Genomic DNA, 20,604 nt, shown 5'->3' with positions numbered 1-20,604 from the left:
ACAGAAACTCGCACCGTTTCTTCCAAATCTGATTCTTCCCCTTAGGAACTGGAAATAAGGAAATAACAGAGAGAAAGCAAGTACAGAAGTAGGAAAAGTACAAAAAGTAAAAAGGAAGTAGCGATGAGATAAATAAAGAGAATACCACACGAAGGAAAAGAAATGACAGATAGAAAGGAGTCTGTGTGAAAATGCAGAAGGGAAAGAAGAGGAATAAGAGAAGCAAAACAAAATAAAGAGCCCAGAAGAAAAACAGAGGTCATGACTAACTGAGGAGAAGACTACAGTGAAGGATGGAAAAGGCACGGTCAGCAAAATAAATGAACAAGAACCAGTATTTTGAAACAAGGGAGTAATTGTGACTGGAAAGCACCTGAAGAAGGGAGAAAGAGTAGGAGGAGAAATTTGAAGAAAAGGAGGAGGAACTGGATGAGAATAAGATGGGAAAAGAGGGGAAGGGGGAAGAACATGGGAAGGTGAAAGATAAGAAAAGAACGAAGATGAACAAAATTAGGAGGAAGTGTTTAGCAATAGAATAGAAGAAATAAAAGATAGAAGAAAAACAGGAAGAGGGGGAGGAAAAGAGGAAAAAGGAGTAGGAGAAGAAACAGAGGGAAGAAGAACAGGAAGACTGGAAGAAGTGGTTGGACTCGATGATCTTAAGGGTCTTTTCCAACCTAAATGATTCTATGATTCTATTGCCTAAAGTCCTGTGTTGCCCATATCACTCTTTGGCTGCATTGCCTTTAAAAGCAGGACTGATTTCTTGGCTTAGTTAAAGTCAATGAAAGTTTTACCATTTATGGTATAAATTTATGCATCTGTCCAGCAGCCCTCTTCCTCTTGTCCCTCCTCTTTCACCCACTCCTTCATACTTGAGTACTGTACTAGATGAATAGGCACTATAAAGAGTAGGATTCATACAGCTCTCACAAAAAATCCAGCTTCCCAGTGTTCACAAAAGGTTATCTGTTCAGGCTCTGCATATCTCCTGCTATCTAATGCAGAGTGAACACTCTGTTTACATTTCTCATATATTTTCCAATCTGCATAAGTCACAGTACAGATTAATAGCCCTACAAAAGCTTAACCTTCCATTCATTTTGTGTTAAGCCTTCTGTCGGAGGGGACACTTCGTATTTAATGGAGCCAAAATTCTTCTCCCATCATTTCCCAGTGAGAAAAGTGTAATCTGCATGCAACCCACTTTAGCAGCTGGCTTCCCCTATATCTCATCTATAGAATTAAGAGTAAAGTGGCATGAACCACTGAGCTTGGCCCAGACTCCTCCTAAAGTTCATTGGGATGCATGTGTTTGAGCAAATCTTGCCTGATTTATGTTTCTGGGAGAAATCCAGATGAAATTCACTGATTATGATAAATACAAATTAAACAGACAAATTGTCTGACTTAGCTTTGAATTTTGGGGTTGATTCAAAACCCAAAGTAATGCCACGGATGTATGAAGGGGAATGAAGCCCGTGTGAACAATAGAATACAGTATTTATTGTATTTTAATTGCACCCCATCCAAACCACAGCTCTGTCACCAGCTGTGAAGGAGGAGAAGGTAGAATGTGGGCTTTATGCTCTGCTCTGATTTTCGCTTTTCAAGCCGGTGTCACGTAGGCAGGGCAACACCATGTGAGTGCCCCTGTGTAGGCAGGGGCCACCTGGCACAGGGCATACCAGTCATGGCTTCAAGTCCCCCCAGCACCCGTTCTTTGGGGAAGGTGCCAATGGAGGGGGTGTGCAGTGGCTGCAGCAGCCTGGCTTTACATCCTGTGTAAGAGGTGCCTGCGGACAACTAGTTAAACAACTTCCACCACCTCAGTGCCAGGACTGCCGCGAGGGGATGGAGGGCACCAAGCACATAGTTCCCGCAGTGCAGGATGCTGACAGCCCAGCCTGAAGGAGTCCAGTTGTTTTTTAATTTTAGCTCTAGTATTTCTTGCCATGTAAACAATAGCCAGTGTCTTCAGGAGGAGAGTGTGCAAAGAAGCAAATCATTATGTGGGGGTGACGGAAAGTTAGAGAACGTTGAATTTAGTTGGGACTGCTAAGCACAGCTGCAGGCACTGAAAACAACATGTTCTCTCCTAGTTAGGCTTGTAAAATAAAAGGGAGTGGTCTGTACACACCACTGTGGCAAAAGTCCTAATTTCTCAGTAGCCAAACGTGTCTCTAACGTACATCAGAGTCCCTGGGACATTTAAAGCAGAATTGTGTCCTGCTCTGAAAAGCCCAGGACTAAGCGAGGAGGGACAGAAAGACCTTCCAGATGTTCTGGCAAGATGGTGTCTGGCTTTTCCAGGAAACAGGGGAGGAGAGCTCAGTCCTCAAGATCTCTCTGTGGCTAAGAAGAAAGGTTCACCCTAAAGGGGATCAGCTCCTGGCTGCCGGCTGGGCCAGGGGTTGCCATTCTTGGGGCTAAATTCATCTGGGCTGAAAGTGGAGGGATTTCTCTGAAGTTCATGGAAGCTACACCAAATCTTCTACCAGGGCTACTTTTCTAAGCTGTGCTTGTTGATTTGTACTTTGTTATCACTAGGGATTAATTTTTCAACAACTGAAGTTTGTCGGTTTGGTTTTGGTCATTTGTGGTTTGGATTTTGTTTGGTTTGGCTTTGTATGCTTTGGTGGGAAGAATTAATGGTAATGCTGTTGAATTTTATGATTACTTAAAATATAAAGGTCATACAGAATATTTAGTGATTTAGCGTCATAGGAGAAAGAAAAATTGTGCTGGGGAAGAGCTGAATTTATCTGGAAGTTCTCTGCTATGTTTTGTGCTCATTTTCCTTTTTCTTGTACTCTTTGTTAGAGATCTGATTTCTAGAACAGCAGAGATTTCCTTGAAATGAAAATGTTTAAAGGAATCCACTAACCATTGTCCTTGTTAGTTGGAAATGAATGCTTATTGATCAGAAATATTGATCTAGCACTTTAGATTAAAACAATACTTTTGGTAGTGCAGTCAAAAGAGTTTAAAGACTAAAGTAAAAATGTAACTTCCACTGGCTACCAAGTGATCGATCGTAACTGATACCACTGCCTTGGAACATAAGTCTGCTGTGACATCTCTTATCTGCACTGAAGAGTTTGCCCTCATTACTTTGTGCATTATGTATAAATGATTGATGTCAGCTTTAACATTTTTTAGAAACAGCTTTCATTGTCTTCCATGCATTCGCAATGCTGAAAATTCCTTATATTAAAGAATTTCTCAGCTAGAATGTAGTGATTAAGAATAAGAACAACCTTCAATAGCTCCAGCCTCCTTCTGCTATTGCATCCGTATAGCATAACCCAGAAATAAACAGCCTGTGGTAACTCTTAAGTGGATGTAATAGGCCAAATTTTCTCCTCAATTCCACCTTTATGACCTCACTCACTTCAGCAAAGGTGACCAGTCACTGAACTTGCCTCATATCCCTTCTATCAGAGCAAATACTTGCTAGTGGAAAAAAAGGTCGGAAACATTATGAACAAACTCTGAAATATGATGAAGATTGGACGCAACACTTCTACTATTACTGGTACGGGAAAAGGAAAAAAAAATTATCTGGATAACGTAAGGAGGCTGGGAGCCTGTTGCCCATCAGAATTTATTGGGGACTTGATGCAAAAGTAGACAAATGAGGTTGTTAAGCGACCCCTTAACTGGAGGCCATAAGAGTTTGTGCAGCCGTGTGTCATGCCTGCCTCTAAAAAGCAATGTGAAATGCTCTGAACTAAAAAATCCTTGTGCCTGGCTTTCAGAGCAGCAGTCCTGCGGCTGTTAAGAAAAAATATGTGCCTGCTGGGACTGATAATAGCTGATCATCATCACCTACCCCATTGCAATGCTTCTCAGTACATTTTATTTTTTCAGCAAACAGAGAATGTATATTTTGCTTTTGCATGACGCTAGATTACAAGAAATACTATGCTTACATAATAGCATAGCAATTCTTTTACTGCTAGCATATATGTCTGCTAACGCACAATGACGAATATCTATATGTCTATATAGAAAAATACAAATATCGAATGAATTAATTCACTTGCTTTTCCTTGTAAGCTAAATGTATCTTTCAATACTGGTACGTCTTGCTAAGACCAGTAATGGAGACAGAGACACTCAATGATTCTCTTTAGACATGAAAAATTAGGAAAGAAGTGTATTCAGCACATGATGAGAACCTGAATATTTTTTTCTGGAATGAAAGTGGGTTTGTATGTGAGTCTTGAGGCCCAAGAAACCCCAGGGCAAAATTAACTTAAAAATGGAACCTCATGTTCATCTTCAAAATCCTAAATCCCGAGGTATTTTTTTCCCTGCCTCTTCTCCTAAGCAGAAGTCATTCTCATACACTGCTCTGTTATTTCATGAACTTTGCAATGGCCAAGAGAAGGCCCACAGAGGGTAGAGCGGCAATTCCCAAATCTCTGTACAAAAGCAAACTGAATTTAGACCACTCCCACATTTCATGGCAGTGGGAGCAACTCCAAGTTGTAAACAGAAGAAAAATTTAACCCACTGGGTGCGATTCTTCACACCCAGCATTTCCCGATGAAGTTGTATCATCGGAGTATCGGTATAAAAGCATGGAGAAGCAAATTCTCCAGATTTTGCAGTATTTGCAGAGAAGACAGACATGACTTACCCGTAAATATCTATCTGTGGTTTTCATTCTGGTTAAGAGTGATCTTTCCAACTGTTCAGGCAGGACTGCTGATTCATATATTTCCCCATGTTTTGATTTTCATTTTAAGCCACCATTCCAGGCATTAATGTGTTAATTGTCAGGGTTGTATAAATTTTAGTAAAGCCATATTATTTTTGCATGGCAACTATTAAAAATATTTTTCCTCTTAATTTCACAAGGGATGCTGAGACTTTCAGAGTTTTTCCCTCTTGCAGAAGGGAATAATTTAGATTTTCTTCCGTCCCTGTCAGAAGTTGAACAGACGAACAAAACAGATTCTTCAGAGACAATTTTACACAGAGTTACATCCATCCAATTCAATTATAAATTAAATTGACTAACGAACCATAGCTCATTATGGGAATCAATTACTCAGAACTGTCTTTGGACCAAAAATGTGGAAAATAAAAAATAATGGTCATACTTCAATATACCAGATTGTCAGTGTTTGAAAGCTCTGTTTTTCTCTAGCTTGGCATAGACCGTCGCCAAAAAGAAATGATAATCATTTATTTTACTGCTTGTAGAGATGTTCCTGCTTTATGAAGACTAGTTAATTCTTGAGTTTGATCTCTTTGGGACCAGCACCTCGGGCTTTTTTGAGATGACAGGCCAACCCTGGAGTGGTGTCATCACATGGGGATCTTTCAGATCAACTTATGCAAATGTGTTATTAAAAGAAGCCACATTTTAGCCTCTGGTGCAACTCAAACAATAGTAGTGGAAAATGCTATGAGGTAGCATTGGAGGCATTTTCTTAATAAAATCATTCTTGTGACATAGTCGTAGTTGGCACACCCTTCTGGAGTGTTTTTAGCTGAAATGTGTAGTAAAAGTAAATGTAATAAAGACAGAGAAACAAACCCTGTTAGCTTAAGACTGGTGTGAAATGATGATGACGGATTATTTAAAGTCCCTGAATAAAGCCCTTAGTACAGAGGAATGGAGGCATACAGAATAGCTGTTTAGTATAGCTGGTAGTATCGTTTGGAGAAAATGTGTTGGCCTGGGCAGTGTCGAAGGCAGCACACACAGAAGTGCGTGGCGGGTCACTGCACCAGCACACAAGGACAGCTCCAGCACTGCTCCGAAGCATCAGCCTCCCGGGAAGCGAGGAGAGCAGAGCTCCTTGGAGGCTTCACCAGTTCTCTTTCCACCATAGCTTCCCATCAGCTGGTACATGCAGAAAAGCAAGTCAGGTAAAACACTTTTTGCAGTTCATGTGCCAGACCCCCAGTCGCTGAAATCTCTAACAGCTAAGCATTTTCCTGACATAACTCAATGTCTGTAATTCAGCAGGATTAAACCAAAGTTTTTCACTGGTGTTTAGCTGTTAGAAGACTTTGCAAATGAGATAATCCTAATCTGTGTGAAGTACGCTTCGTTGCTCAGTTATTTCAAAAACATTTCTAACTGGTATGTTGTACAAAATCTTGTTGCATCTTCTCCCTTCCCTCCCACAGGCAAGGCGGGAGGGCTGCCTCTCTCATTAGGGCTAGCTGCGCTCTCACAGAAGCAGTTTTCATGAATGGGAGCAGGTCTGACGGAAGGCAGGCTGGAAATCAGGGAGCCAGTCTTACCCTGAGTTTTCTTTAGACTGAACGGTTCAAAATGAGGCTTAGCTGGGAAGTCTAATAGTTAGGTTAATGACCTGTGCCTTCCTCGCCACCATTATTTCTTATAATCGATCAGAATTTTAAAAGCGTATTTCTAATATGCATCAAATGTTGAATATTAATGAGTTGCAGAAATATTTTGCATTAAGGACGTGCTCGCTAGAATACCAGTGTTATCAGACGGCCAAGACTTTTCCCCCTGGTAATTCCTTTTCCCTGCCGTACCTTTTTGCACTGATCAGCAAAGAGTTTTAGACTGCGAGTTTAAAATGAGACCGGCATTGCAGCTCAATGGTTCTTGGCAAACTCCTCCGCCACTTTAATTTTAACCAATTAGAAGAGCCAGTCTTCCTTAGTTCAGAACTATATTAAAAGATATCACATTCAAAGGCTGGATGTGCATGCTATTAATTAGGGGTGTCTGGCGAAGGGGCTGCCCTCAGCTGTCGCCAGGGCTGCGGCAGGTGCCCCTGCCCACCTGTTGCGGGCAGAGGGGCTCGGCGGCAGCGGCAGCTCCTGCGCAAGGCCTCTCGGTGGCCCATGGGGAATTTGCACTAATTAGAATTAGTTGTCCCTCCGCAGTCCAGCTCCTGACACAAATTGCATTCTGCAGCTTTTTGTTCCACTTGAGTTCACAGACAAAATAGCCCGTGCCATGTTTGAAATGAAGCAAGGCAATATGAAAGGGTTTTATGTAATTGGTTAATATAGTTTAACATTTTAACTAATATCTTTGGTGTTGGTTTCTGGAAAAGAAACGTGTTTGCTTTCTTCTTCTTTTGCTTAATAATTATTTATGATCAGACCAAGGGTAATTTTAATACAAGCTTCTTCAGGTGTCATTAAGTCATTGTCGGGCTTGACTGCATGTGTAAGGAAACAAGTGACCTTTAAAGATGATAGTTTGAAGCGGAAGCCGTGGTAATGGGGAGCTGCAGAAGTACACACAGCGGTGGCAAAAAGAAAGAGACCTTTCACACTTATCAAGAGAATAACTTTATTGAATCATACGACCAATAAAGAGAAATTGTTTTTAAAAAAGTGGAAAGGGCAAGTAAAGGAAGTAAAGGGAACAGTCCGTTGATGAAAATATGGAGAAAGATAGATTGACAGCAAAAGTTGGGAAGTTTCACTCATAAGCCACTGGTAGAAATAAGAAATCCTGCGCACTGCAGAGGCTGACAGCATTAGAGCAGCTCAGCTGCCTGGTGGCACATCTACCACCCCAGAGCTGGTGGTGACACCTCAAGGACCTGCCTAGGGAGGTGATACGATGGGTAACAGGCCTCTTGCCAAGCACTGGGACTAACTGGGACTGGAACTGGGACTGGGATAAAAAGGACGGTTAACCATCCTTGTGGGAATTCAAAGAAAGTCGCAAGAACTGCACCAGAGAGGCAGTGAATCATGAGCAGCCCTAAAATACTCTTGGGTGTTGCTGGATGATGAATTGGGCATCCACCTCTGCTACCCTGAGGATGGTAGAACACGCAGGTCAGGCTGTCAGGGAGTCTGTGGGCTCACAGCATGTGAGCAGGGCACGGAAGGCAGTAAATGACATGCCTGCCATGAATACGTGTTTCTGGAGAAATGTGGCTGCAAGAAACGAATGCTTGCTGTCCAGACACACCTGAGGTTCATGAGGAAGGCAGGTGAGTACAGGGTTTGTAAGACTTGCTCATTGCAGAGTCCCAATAAGAGACTTTCATTCGTGCCAAAAAATCTTTATCGTGATATTGGTGGTGTTTAGGTTTCAGAAGCATACTCAAGGCCTAGAATATTCTCTTGGTGTCCAAGAAAAAAGGGAAGAGTAGAGCAGAAATGCCAATGAGTTTGCAGAGCTGGTAGAATTAGAGCAGGTGAAATCCACACGACTGTGGTCTGGTCTGGGTTGGATTCCATATCCCTTGTCTGTACATGGGTATTTCATGGCCCTTCTATTGGTGGCAATACATCTTTTTGGATAAAATTGTAGAAATGCACAGAAATGCTTTTCAGATGTTGGGGAACTAATGGGCATGAGAGTTACTGTCAGCCCATTGATGATCCCAAATATTTTACTTAATATATTTTTAAAAAATTTTCTTCATGCGTATTTTCCTTTGCAAAAGAATATCCCAAGTGCTAGTGATGTCTTTAACCCAAGTAAATTATCAATAACAACTATTACATGCATATATTAAAGGTATGGTTTTTTAAATTGCTAATTGCTGGCTTGATTCTGATCTAATTAACATCAACAGTAAATTTCTGCTGTGTGTAAAGTAGACTAACTAATAGGCCCTTCCCTCTGTCTCTATTATGATATATCTCTGAAATTATGATTTTCTTCAAATTTATTCATTATTTGAATTTCATTTCCTATCTAGTATTTATTGACATTATATTCCACATCCTGTTAATGCATCTAGATTCATTTATTAAGCTGTTGCTTAGTTATGATGATGGTATTGTGCCAAACCCATGCATTTAAAAAGCATGATTCAGAAACCCTAAAATTATGAAACTAGGCTAAATCACGAGGTTTGTATTAAGTGCAGTTTGGCTCTTTTTATCTCTTTAGTGTTTGTATATAGTGTGTATACACACAGTATACACAGAATACACAGTGTGTGTGTATTCAGTCATTTTTTCAAACTTTCCTCTGTAACAAAGGCTAGAAATACCATTTTTTTAATGGCGGCTGTACTTGTTATCTTGCCATGTGACTCTAGAACCTCGCCAAGTATCACAAGCCACATCAGTATTTCAGTAAAATCAAGCTCCCTGGTCCTTTTGTGGTTAGTCGTATGTCTCACGCTCTGGTCTTTTTTTTTTTGCTTGTTCTCAAGCAAGCACACCCAGTATAAATAGCCCTACGTATGAACACTGCATTCATTTCTGTGTGGCTTTGTGTAATTTTGAAATGCACCTCCTATAGATCCATACTGCAGAAATCCATCCCTGGGATGGCACAGTGATGAACTTTTTATTTCATTTTTGAAGATCTGCTCCACTGTAATTTTAAACCAGGGAGAAAAGCTGGCTTTTAAGAAAGAATATCTTTCTCTGTTTACTAATCCTTGTCCCACGGATATTATTCTATTGTCAATGAGTAAAAATAGATATAGTATTTGGAATTTTGTGTCACTTCAGCCTGCCACCCCTTTGTAATCTCTCGTCAAGGAGATTAGACCAGGGTAGATGTCTGTGTACTGAGTAAATTACTTTTGCTACAAGCAGACTAGGAGGTTAACCAAATGCTCAGTATTGGCACCAACTGCTGACCATGTTAGTCATTACCACTTAGGAAACACAACCTGTGTTATACTATCACAGCAGAGGTGCCAACTCAGTTAACTCCATCACTGCCATTCTACAAAGGGGATGTATCAGCTGAAACAGTTTAGTGGTCCAGCTTTGCTCGCCTATTCTGTCATTTCAAAATATGACCTGACACCTCCGAAGGGTCAGCAGCAGCCCAGAAGTTCATGTACAGACAAGAAACAAAGAATTCTACCTAGGAGCAATCAGAGTCTGCAAGTGCAAATCACAGAGGCAGCCGGTGAGCATACTAGGGTCACATGTGGTTCGGCCCCTTTGTTCCCTACTCCCTCCTTTTCCTAGTGGGAGATGCAACCCACAGAAAATCCAGACCCATCTTAATGCAAGCAATTTTCCTATTAGTGCCATGTGTCTTGTTTGCTGTTTGGTAAACCTTGTCCCAGCAAGAGAACCTCAGTTTTGCTTGGACAATGTACTGTATTAAAAGCTCTGTCAGTTCTCCCCAGAGGTTGAGCTCTGCTGGGCAGAAAGGAGGAATTGCAGTGCTGAAGCAGCTGGCTCAAAAAGTATTTTACTTAAGAATAGAAGTTGCTAAATGAAGCACAGAGCAGATGGTCTGATTCCAGCTTTAAAAGCATATGAAGAGCTCCCACTTGAATTCCTGCATTTTCAAAGATTTCTGGCCGCAACCATGTCTCATTTCTAAGTCACCTATTTGGGATATGGTAAAATTAAAATCAGTACTGAGTCCCAGAGCACCACCAATGTGTCATGCTGCCTCTGTGTATTCTCCCTCTCCTCATCATACAATAGAGAGAGAAAGGGGATAATTTTCAATGGGCAAAACACATTGCAGAATTTCATGAGTCACGCTTAGTCCATTTGTTCCCCATTGGCCACCTCTGGGTTAGTGACTACTATAAACCATTCAGATTTTCTCTTCTTCCTTCTGCTCCTTTTCTTCTTCTCCTTCCTCTTCTTTTTCTTCCTTTTTTTGTTTCTCCCCACATCTCATAAGGTCATCTAGGTGTCCAAAGAACCTTACACAGGAGAGGAAAGAAAGAGAGTTTTGTGTTTGGTCAAATGTGATGCTTGTTAGCTCCAGTATAGCTAGTCTTCTGTGTCTGACCTTTCTAGCTTGGTTTCCAAGTAGATAGCCATTTTTTTCTGAAAAGCTGTCTATTACAAAACATGCTGCTAAAAGGAGAATAAAATCATTTGTCAAAATTGTATGAATTTGTAATTCATAATAGGCAACAGCAATTTAAGGAAATAGTGTTCTGCTACTGACACTGCTGTCAAAATAAATGTGGGGAGGATAATTATAGTAATTAACAAAATAGTTAATTACATTTTGTCATAAGATAAGGTTTAGTTTGATTTCTGATTAGGAGTAGATCAATACCAAATGTCTCACTGTATATATCTGATTATTACTGCAGGGCCAGACCAAAAGTCATGTATTAGTTTTCCAAATCATGCAAAGCAATGGGAAAATATTACCTCAACAGCCAGCTGTTCTGCAGTTCCCATCCTTGAATGTGCATCTTCATCCACATAGCTCTGAAGTCTTACATCGTATTCTGCTCTGCAGGATTTGGCATCCTGCTCTGTCTGGGATACTTCTGATGAGGACAAGGGAAGCTAAAAAGCATGAACATCCTCATCGGAAAGTAACACTCTCAGAGAGGTTGTATGGGAAATTGTAGCAAACCTGGGCAGTTCAGGCCTCTGTAATATAGAAGGATGTATGAATTCCCTGTATGAATGGGTGAATAAAAATGAGATTCAGATAAGCATGAGGTGATAGGGTATCAACCACACTTTTATAAATGGTCATGAGAGTCCAGTATTCTTTGGCGATACCTGTCCCAGAGGAACGAGTATATGAATTTTTTGCCTTAGCCCTCTGCAGTGTATGCTTAGCCTCAAAGAAAGGTTCCAACAATGGGAAAGCGTCCCAGGAAAAATCTGCATACACAAAGAAATTTCCTTCATCAATTTCTATACCATCCCTCAGAAATACAGCTCTAAATCCAGGCTATTGGTCTACTTCCTTATCTTTTGCAGGCCAAAAAGGCTGAAAGTAAAGATGAAAGGCAAATGTTGTGATTGTGTTAGGTGACAAGAAGTTGATCTAATCTATTGCTTTACAAACCACTTCCACCCTCTTCTATCAGCCCATCCTCTGCATTCCACAGTTCAAAAAGGACAAGAAGAAGCAGTTAGTCTTTCTGCTTGATTTTATCAATGATCATAAAGAACAGGATCTAGCAAATCATGTAATCTTTTGTATGAGAATCAACTCTCATAGCCTAGTAATTCTGTCTGTTCCATGTCTCAGTAGAAAATAGATTGGGGAAATACAATTTCTCAAGGGCAAAATACAGACTTCTGAAAGCACTTCAGTGACTCTGAGGTCTGGATTCCATTGAAAACCAAAGATATTTATGCTTCTAATACTCTTACATTTGGGACTTTAAATTTCTAAGTCATATGAGTGCTTTTGAAATGGATACTGCCATAAGCCCAATTCTACTGATGCAACCCATACAGACTCTTTACCTGATTAAAAATTGGTTCCAGTAAATTGAATTTGAAATGTGTCATTTTTACATTTGCTGACATTCCTGGGTCCACTAATGGTTGTATGTCATTGGCATTCCAGGCAACTGCTAGCAAGTAGCCTGTAAATTGCTCTGGACAGCTGGGGAAAAGTGTTGTCCCTCACTGTTACTCCCTCCACCCAACTCAGGGTGGCTGATCTAGGTCTTGTGCAGTGCTGGATTTTGTGAGGGTAGTACAGTTAGCAGCCAAGATATGGCATGATGAACCTCAGGAGGGCAAAAAGAATATTCACATAGTCTGTGCAGAGCATCCTAGCTCAGATATGTGATACAGTACAGTAGCTGATAGGTACATTACAGTTTTGGTGAAAAAGGAGGCAAGATTTTCCTTTACTTATTCCTCTTGTCCCCTCTTTAGGCATATTCCACTCTCAAAGCATTCCACTTCCTCAAAGCACAGTTCTCTCAGAGGCCATGATCCTAAGTGTGATCTGACCTGAGGCTTAAATCGGGTCATCAAACCAGCAGGCAGCTGTCAAAAGGGGTGTTCCCTCCCACCCGCAGCTGTGCCCTCCTGCCACCTCCTCTGCATGGGTGCTGCAGCTCATGTGGCTGCACAGCTGAGACAGATACAGCCACTGATCCTGCTGAAAACCAACCCAAAGGAAAGATTTCTCTTCCAGCCGGGTCGGTTCCCTGATCAGGCCAAAGCATGGTAAGGTGAGCACTTGTGCCAGCATCACTGAGGCAGGGAGGAGGGGACGTACAGCCAGAATCTTGGGGGAGGACAGGACTGCCTCAGCTTACACTGATTGGTGGTCTATCCCCAGGGAAGCTGCATTCTCTTTTAGCACCTAAGGGGCTGGTAATACTTTTTCATACTTTCCCAAACTTGAAACTTGAACTTTTAGGAAAACCCACTGTCATTACAACAAAAGGTTTTGCTAATTTAATGCAGATTGAGCATATAGGTAAAGAAATGTTATGGGTGGAAACAGATAGTGGGAATAACAGGAACAAAAATGTGTTTACATAGGCAAGATGTATGTGCGCCTGGATAGTTCCAAGTCAATTAAAATGCTTTCTTTTGAAATAAGTAGCAGGAGCATTGAATTCAGTGTGAGGTTCGACATTGACTTCAGTGGGAGATGGATCTGAGCAATTGATCCTGTGGAACAATAGGTAGTAGTCAAAGCTGGGTTTTTTTAAATGTAGTTCTGCAGCATAGAATTTACTACATAATCCACCAACTCCTATAAAATAACAGGAAAAACAGTCTTTCATTTTCATGAAGTAAAATTTGGTTTGTGATCTGCCTGATTTTCACAAATAGACTTCCAAACCAAAAACTCTTTCTAAATAAGTAAACAACATGCAAGAACAATACACCCTTGTGGAGCATTAATCCTGGAGTCTAATAACAGCAATGCAGAGCCACTCAGTGGGGGCTATAGTTTGTCAGTATGCTTAGCCTTCATTATCAGAGATTTTCAGCTGCAGATATCAGGGTGGGAAGCTGAAGGGTGACAGATGCTTGCTGTCAGAGTTTGCTGGTTTACGGATCCCCTCCGTTCTTCCTGACATCAGCGAAGGAAGATGCGTCCATTCTCCATTCCAAAATTTTCAACTGCTTCCCATGTTATACTGGGTTAAAAACCCAGCATGTTGCCAGCAAGATCTCCAAACTCCCTGGCTTGTCCAGTATAGGTATGATAAGTTAAAAAAATGAAAAAAGTGTGACAAGTTTCTAACCAGGAATATGATGCGGTCATCCCAAAGCAATGAACCCCACAGAGCAGGAACTCTGCCACTGCTTTTAGGCCCAGCTGGCTGCAGAGCATAGGAGGCCTTAGTAACAGCATTGTGATGCTATTGCAGCGTGCAGCAGGGCTTAAATGGTAAACAGAGAACAAGGAGAACTTCCTTTCCCCTTCTGTCCTCCCCCCAGATGTACGGTGTTAGGTTACTTAATTAATTTTAACAAGGGAATGACATTCCCCCTCCATTTGTGCCTTGTCTTGAAAGGATGCAATGTACAAATACCAGTTTCAGCACATGATCCCCCGCCAAAAAGAATGCTGGGCCAGATCCTGCCAAAATCAGTAGCAAAATCTCTTCTCAGAAAGAATTGGGATTGGTCTTTGGAAAGAAGTAGCACAGTTCTGGAGAATTAATCTATGAGGTACTCAATGTCTGCAAAGTTGTTCTTAGAAACTAAGAACTGGCCACCTTTGCTTGGAGGTGCTATTTATATCTTTGTATACCTCTGCATGCAATAAAAGCCAGCATAAAAACATATAATCAGAGCAGCTTCTAATTGGAATGGCAGGAATTAGGAGAGGAGGATAACAACCGAAGTAAAAAAGATATAGGGACAAAAGCAAAGTGCTCTGTAGTATGCCACAAAAAGAATGCTGGTGCTGGAGTAAACTCTTATGCTGGAGTGGCTGCTTAAGACTGATGGCCAAACAAAGGACAATTGAGGTGGGTAAATGAAAGGAGACCTTGCAAGCTACAACATACCAAAATAAAAAATCCTCTGCAAACTGTACTGCCTTTCGGGGAGGGTGAGGGGGCTGATAAGTTTATTTACACTTTTAAAAAGCACTGCCAATCCCAATTTATCAGTTACTGTCTTGTGACAATTTATTCATTGTTCACCGTTAGAAGCTAGAAGTTACATAGGAAGCATGATTGGTGATAGCTTCTCTATTTCAATATGGTATAATAGAGATAACACAGTGCCCAAAAGCTCTACAGCTGCCTTTTTGTCTGCTTTGTCTCTTTTCATTACTCTATCAGAATCTTCATTTAATATAATCCAAAAAAGCAAGGTAATTGCTTCACTTATCAGTTATCATTGCACTCGCATACTTATCATGTCAAAATTATTTATGTGGATGGCCAGGTTGATCTTGCTACATTTAGAAGCTTAAAATTTGAATAACTCTTCTGCCAGTTAGGTTATCAAAATTGCAGCAGAAGCAATGAGTTTCTTCTTTCTGCATCTTCAAGGGAGAATAGGGAGCATCTCATTGCAGGACCAGTTTACCCGCGGCTCAACACCGCTCCAAGGAGACTTACAGCAATTCTGTAGCCTGGCACTCTGAGTGCTGGGGACAGGCTTTATTTGCTAGATGAACAGTAAATAAAAATGGCATGATATAAATAGAGACAATAGAGAGAGACATAAAGGGGCATTGTCAAGGTTGTCATAGGTCCCAAATTAAAATGATAATTTACAGACCTGTGCAATTCTTTCTTAGTTTGTCCCTTCTTTTGAAACATGTTTCATAGCTCTTTTTCTATATCATTTTTATTTCTTTATGATTTTGGTAGATGGTAACTCACCTGTTTGAAAACCCCAGAGGCTGAAATAAAACAAAGCATGCAAGTTCAGAAAGTCATTTTAACAACTTTTTTTTAATATAAAAGAAATTTCCTTCAGCCAAGCTCTTGGACACCTTCACAAAGGGTAACAGAGAAAAGCCTATCACAAACAGATACAAATAATATAAAAAGGAATGTGCAAACATTTTTTCCAACACAGGTGGTGAATTCATGGCATTGCTGTCCTTTCCTCACATTACTCAGACAACCAGGAACCTCTTCATGATAGCCCCTCACACAAGCATATTGCACACCACTGGACATTTTCACATGAATGACTTCTCTGAAAATTCATTATTGAAGGTGAACAATTTGTTATTCACCATTTGTCATTCTCCTAATAATGACTGTCCCAAAGGTTTTGGCTTTTCAGTAAGCGAGCAGAATAAATCCCAAGTGACTGAAGAGGCCGATCACCCACACTGGAGACTGCAAATTGGCCCATCACAAGACGCTCAAATGGAAGAGATCCTGAGCAATCCACAACACACAGTGTAGTATCTGTGTGAAAATTAGTTTGCAACTATATGAAAAAGAAGGGAGGGGACATTTAACATTAGAGAACTCACTCTCTGTTTATAAAGAGAGAATGGCTACAGAGAATGGCTACGTTCGATGAGTTTTTAATTATGAGATGTCTTCTAGCCTGTGTGTTCCCACACTGATTTTGCTGCCTTGCTTCTTACACAGCAGCAATTGTGGCAGGTCGTGCTGCTGGCAATGCCAACCATGGCACCGTAAGGAGAGAGAGGGGCAAACAGCTTTTAGCTCTGCATCAAGCCTTGCACCACTTTCAACTGGCCTGTGTGTTACAGTTTCGGCATTTATATTCTAGACAACCTGCTTGTCATATTCCTCAGTTTTTAAGAAACTGGTTGGATCTATCAAGAGACTGTAGGTGTCCCAGCAGCACGTGAACAAGCTCCTGAGTCACAGACAGAAAAAACAAATACAGTACTTTGGTGGCTATTGCTGTGATTTTTTGGCTGGGTATGAAACAATTCTCTATCACAACTCCCTTTGGCAATAATTACTACAGCCTCTGAGACTTAGTAAATATTGGGTAAAAGTCACAGCAGAGAAAAGGGCAGAGTTTGAAATCCAAATAGTAATTTCTCAATAGGTTGCAATACCAAAATTTTGTGGGCTAAACAGAGATCCTGTGCCCAGCTCAGCACTCAGGATACTTTTATGGCTTGCATTTCAGGCCCTCAATGATGTTTTGACCCAGCTATTTTGTGTTTTTGGACTTCTGTGCATTTTATTTACCATACACCTTAACAGCAGGCTTCAGATTCAACACTCATCTCATGTAATGATCACTCATTCAATTAGTGGCAAACAGCAGAGAGTAATGTTTGTGATTTTTTTTCCAATCTCTGTTCCCTGGGGGGTTCTAAAATATATTTTATAAGTGTAGCCAGGCAGTCATTATCCAGATCATGTTATGGGTTTTGTAACTTCACAATGTATTTGACTGAAACATCATAACTCTTTCCAGGACAAAGGCTTGTAACATTACAGATGCAGGGAACAGAGAGGTCAGCAGTTGACAGCTGGTGGTTGGAGACACACAATCACAATATTCCCCAAGTTATTACAAAAATATTTAACTGAACAATGATGGAAGAAAGTAAAAAACCTAGTAAACATTAAAAATAAACATAATTGTTGCAAATTTAATTAAATTCTCTGCTGTCTTTGATGTGATGGCTGATCTGTAAGTCTTCCAATTTCTTTGCTTTAATATCAGCATTTCCTCAGTCTGAACCTTTTTGAGACAGTAGCGTTTTATCTCAATTATTGCTTTTTCTCCATCAGTCTTTAAATATAATCTCATTTACCTTTATGGATACTGTAACCCTTCTGAACAGCTTTTAACCTTTTTAAAAATCGCCTTGACCTGAGGATACCCAAAGTTTTTTCTTCTTCCTCCTCTGATATTTTTAATGCAATATTGAATAATAGAAATTGGACAGATGAGTGATTTCCTAAGCAGAGACCTTCATGTATAGCTTAGGATGCTAGAACAGAATTTTTGTTTGAATAATAATAATAAAAAATATTAAAATACGTCTATCTAGCTTTCTGCTAGCAGAGAACCTTCAGCTTTGGCCTCCAGTTCAGCGGCAGCATTGTAGCCTGTGCCACCACAATATTAGCTTTATCTTTTCAAAGGGAAAAAAAAATCTTTCTTTGTACAGTAGCACATTAGCTTCAAAGAGCACTTACCTCAAGAGTCCAGCTCATCCTTCTGGTAAATTTAAGAAATGCTCAGCTTAAGATTGTCTGTTTCAATCATGGATAATGTAGATAACTTTGTGTCTAAATGTTACAAAGCAAGCTTTATGTCTGCTTTGTCTTTTCTCCCCACCCTTTCAGTTTTATTTTCTCATTTAGTATCTAACGAAGATGCAGGCTAATGGAAGAATGATACATGAGTACAACTAACCCTCCTGGAATTTGATTGTAAATGTAAAAGTTGCTATTCACCATGATTCGGTAGCTGTGTGTGTCTTAGATGGTGGGGGTGGGGGATGGATATCTCACACGCAGTACAACACCTACGGAGTCAATGGTGTGCTCTTTGCATCACCAACCTGGTCGAGCAAGTTCAGTGCTGCACTGGCCATAGCCATGGTCCTACATCTGCCTGCCCCGTGTCAGCTGGCATTTCCTTTACTTCCTTACATGTGAGAAAGGTATATACACTTTCTGAACCACCTGGCAGTATGTTACCTGGCAGTAACACCCTGGAAGGCTTTTCCCCAGTGAAACCTGCCACCTGCCAACTGCCAGTCTGTGTTAAGTGTGCCAATTCAATAGCATAAGGCTTTTCTGGTACCCTCCCTTGAGCTATTATTGCAACAAGCATCCTCTCCTTCTCTTCCTTTCCTACATGCACACACAGTTTGAGCATCAACATACAGAAACTTGCTTTCCACTGTGATTGCAATTACCTATCCCAAGCAGCGATGCTTAAAATTGAACTATGGTTCATGAGAGCAAAAGACTATACCTGTGAGCACCCTAATGTGTTAAACAACCACGTCAGGTAGCTTTACGTGTATCTAGCAGCAGCTACTTAAAAAGACCATCTGCCAAAAGAGGTTGGTTTCCTATTTTAAGTTCTTATACTTGTAGTTTTAAGGGAAAATAGTGAGTTTACGAAGTTGATGATTAGGTTCAACTACATCTCCCTAGACTCAGGCAGTAGCATTATTGCTCAAAATAGAGCATGTTTAATAGAAAGTGGGGAAAGACTAGCTGCAGTGATCTTGCCCTGGGTGAACACACACAGACACATGTATATAGCTGAGGATTTACATGGAAATGTCTTTATGCTGTTTGTGAATTATTTCACTTGAATTATGATTGCCTTGAATGATATATATTTTGAGAGTGTAACATTGCAAAAGTAAACTTTAACAAAAAGGGATATTTATTCTTCAGATTTAAAATTAATTTCCTGTATTCCTCTGGTTTTTTATCCTATCTAAGCTGTAACCTTATGAGAAGAAAAATGAGAAACTATTTCTTTACACTGAGACTGGTATCAGATGAAATATAAATGTAATGGTTTCTATAAATGTTAACCCACTGCAACACTCTATCCCAGAACTAAAGATCTGCAAACTGTTTTAGGTTAAGTTACTGCTCCTCTCCATGTTAGGTAATCCGATGTCATTTAAGTAAAATAAATTGGAACTACTCAAGGAATAAAAAGAGGTGAAAGTGCAAAATCTGGTTTGGATAAAAGTTTAATTCTTCTGTTCCAAGTGACATAGCCCTTACAGGAAGCAGAGCAAACTCAGACAGGAGTGGCCAAGTAATGAAGATGGATGCATCTTGTTATCAGCAAGCCATTTACTAGGGCTTGATGTAACCTTAAACATTGCAGATAGCTCAATGGCACTTGCCACTAAGCCTCTAATTAATGAATAGCAGGCCCTAAATTAACAATGTGCATTTACAGATGAATTCTGGGCACTCATTAAACGATGTTCAAATATCAAGCAGTAACTGTTAGGTTTATTCCTTCTGGATTACTGTATACAGTGTTTGTTTGCTGGGAGTTTTCACAGGAGGTTTTGTGTGCTCAAGTGCTGTGAGCCCAGGTGCACTTCAGGAAAGGGTATAGTTCACTGGAGGAGGGCAAGACTGAGTAGCTGTAAACCAGGCATTGTAACACCTGTGCAGCAATTTAAGGAGGATTAGAATGATCTTCTATTCAGCCTCAACTGCAGTGGGAAAAAGGGCTTGATTGCTTGGAGTCCTTCTCAGACCTCCATTTTATATTACCCTCCTTTGCAATATCCACATTGGTGCCTTCCAAGGCGACCTGGAACAGTACCCGGCAGGGTTCAATGCTAGGATATTGCTTAGTAAATGACTAGTTCCTCCATAGCTCACGTGAGAGTATTGCTGTGGAAGTGATCTTGCACCGAGTGTCCCAGCTCCTTGGTCAAGGAGACAAAGAGATAACGAGCTCAGGATGAAATCTGCACCTTAACAACGTATGCCCCAATCAAGTGGTATTTTAGAACAATAATAGTGTTAATTATTGAGATTGTCCTATTGTACATGTTGTGCTTCAGGATAAACAACAGTGCAGCTATAAGAAATGTAGCAGAGCATGTTGCCACATCTGCTAAGTCATATCTGTATCAAATCAGAAGTTTAAATCACCTACTGTGCTGAACTATAATGCAAGTGAGAGAGAATGAGCCTTTCAGAAATATTGGTGTAAACTGGGATTGAGGTCAAACAGGCAAAGCTGATTTAAGCAAAGTCAGAATTGAATCCAAGGTCCCTGAAAAATTAGACAGACTCTTCTCTGTAGAGGGAAAGATAACTGATTTTCTGGGAACAGATCCTTTCAGACCAGTAACTTCAGTATTCAGCAACGTGAGGTTTTCTGCATTATGAATGTTCTCATTAATGTGCCATCCAACTACTACCGCATGATAAGTTCAGCGAGACTATCTGTAAAAAAACCAAAGGGGGCTAGAGAATAAACAGTACTTTTCTGAAAGGCATCCTGCACATCATCTTATCACCAGACTGTTCTCCATGT

Source organism: Calonectris borealis, chromosome 8, assembly GCF_964195595.1.
Source record: "Calonectris borealis chromosome 8, bCalBor7.hap1.2, whole genome shotgun sequence".
NCBI classification, from domain to species: domain Eukaryota; kingdom Metazoa; phylum Chordata; class Aves; order Procellariiformes; family Procellariidae; genus Calonectris; species Calonectris borealis.
This window is presented reverse-complemented; position numbering follows the sequence as displayed.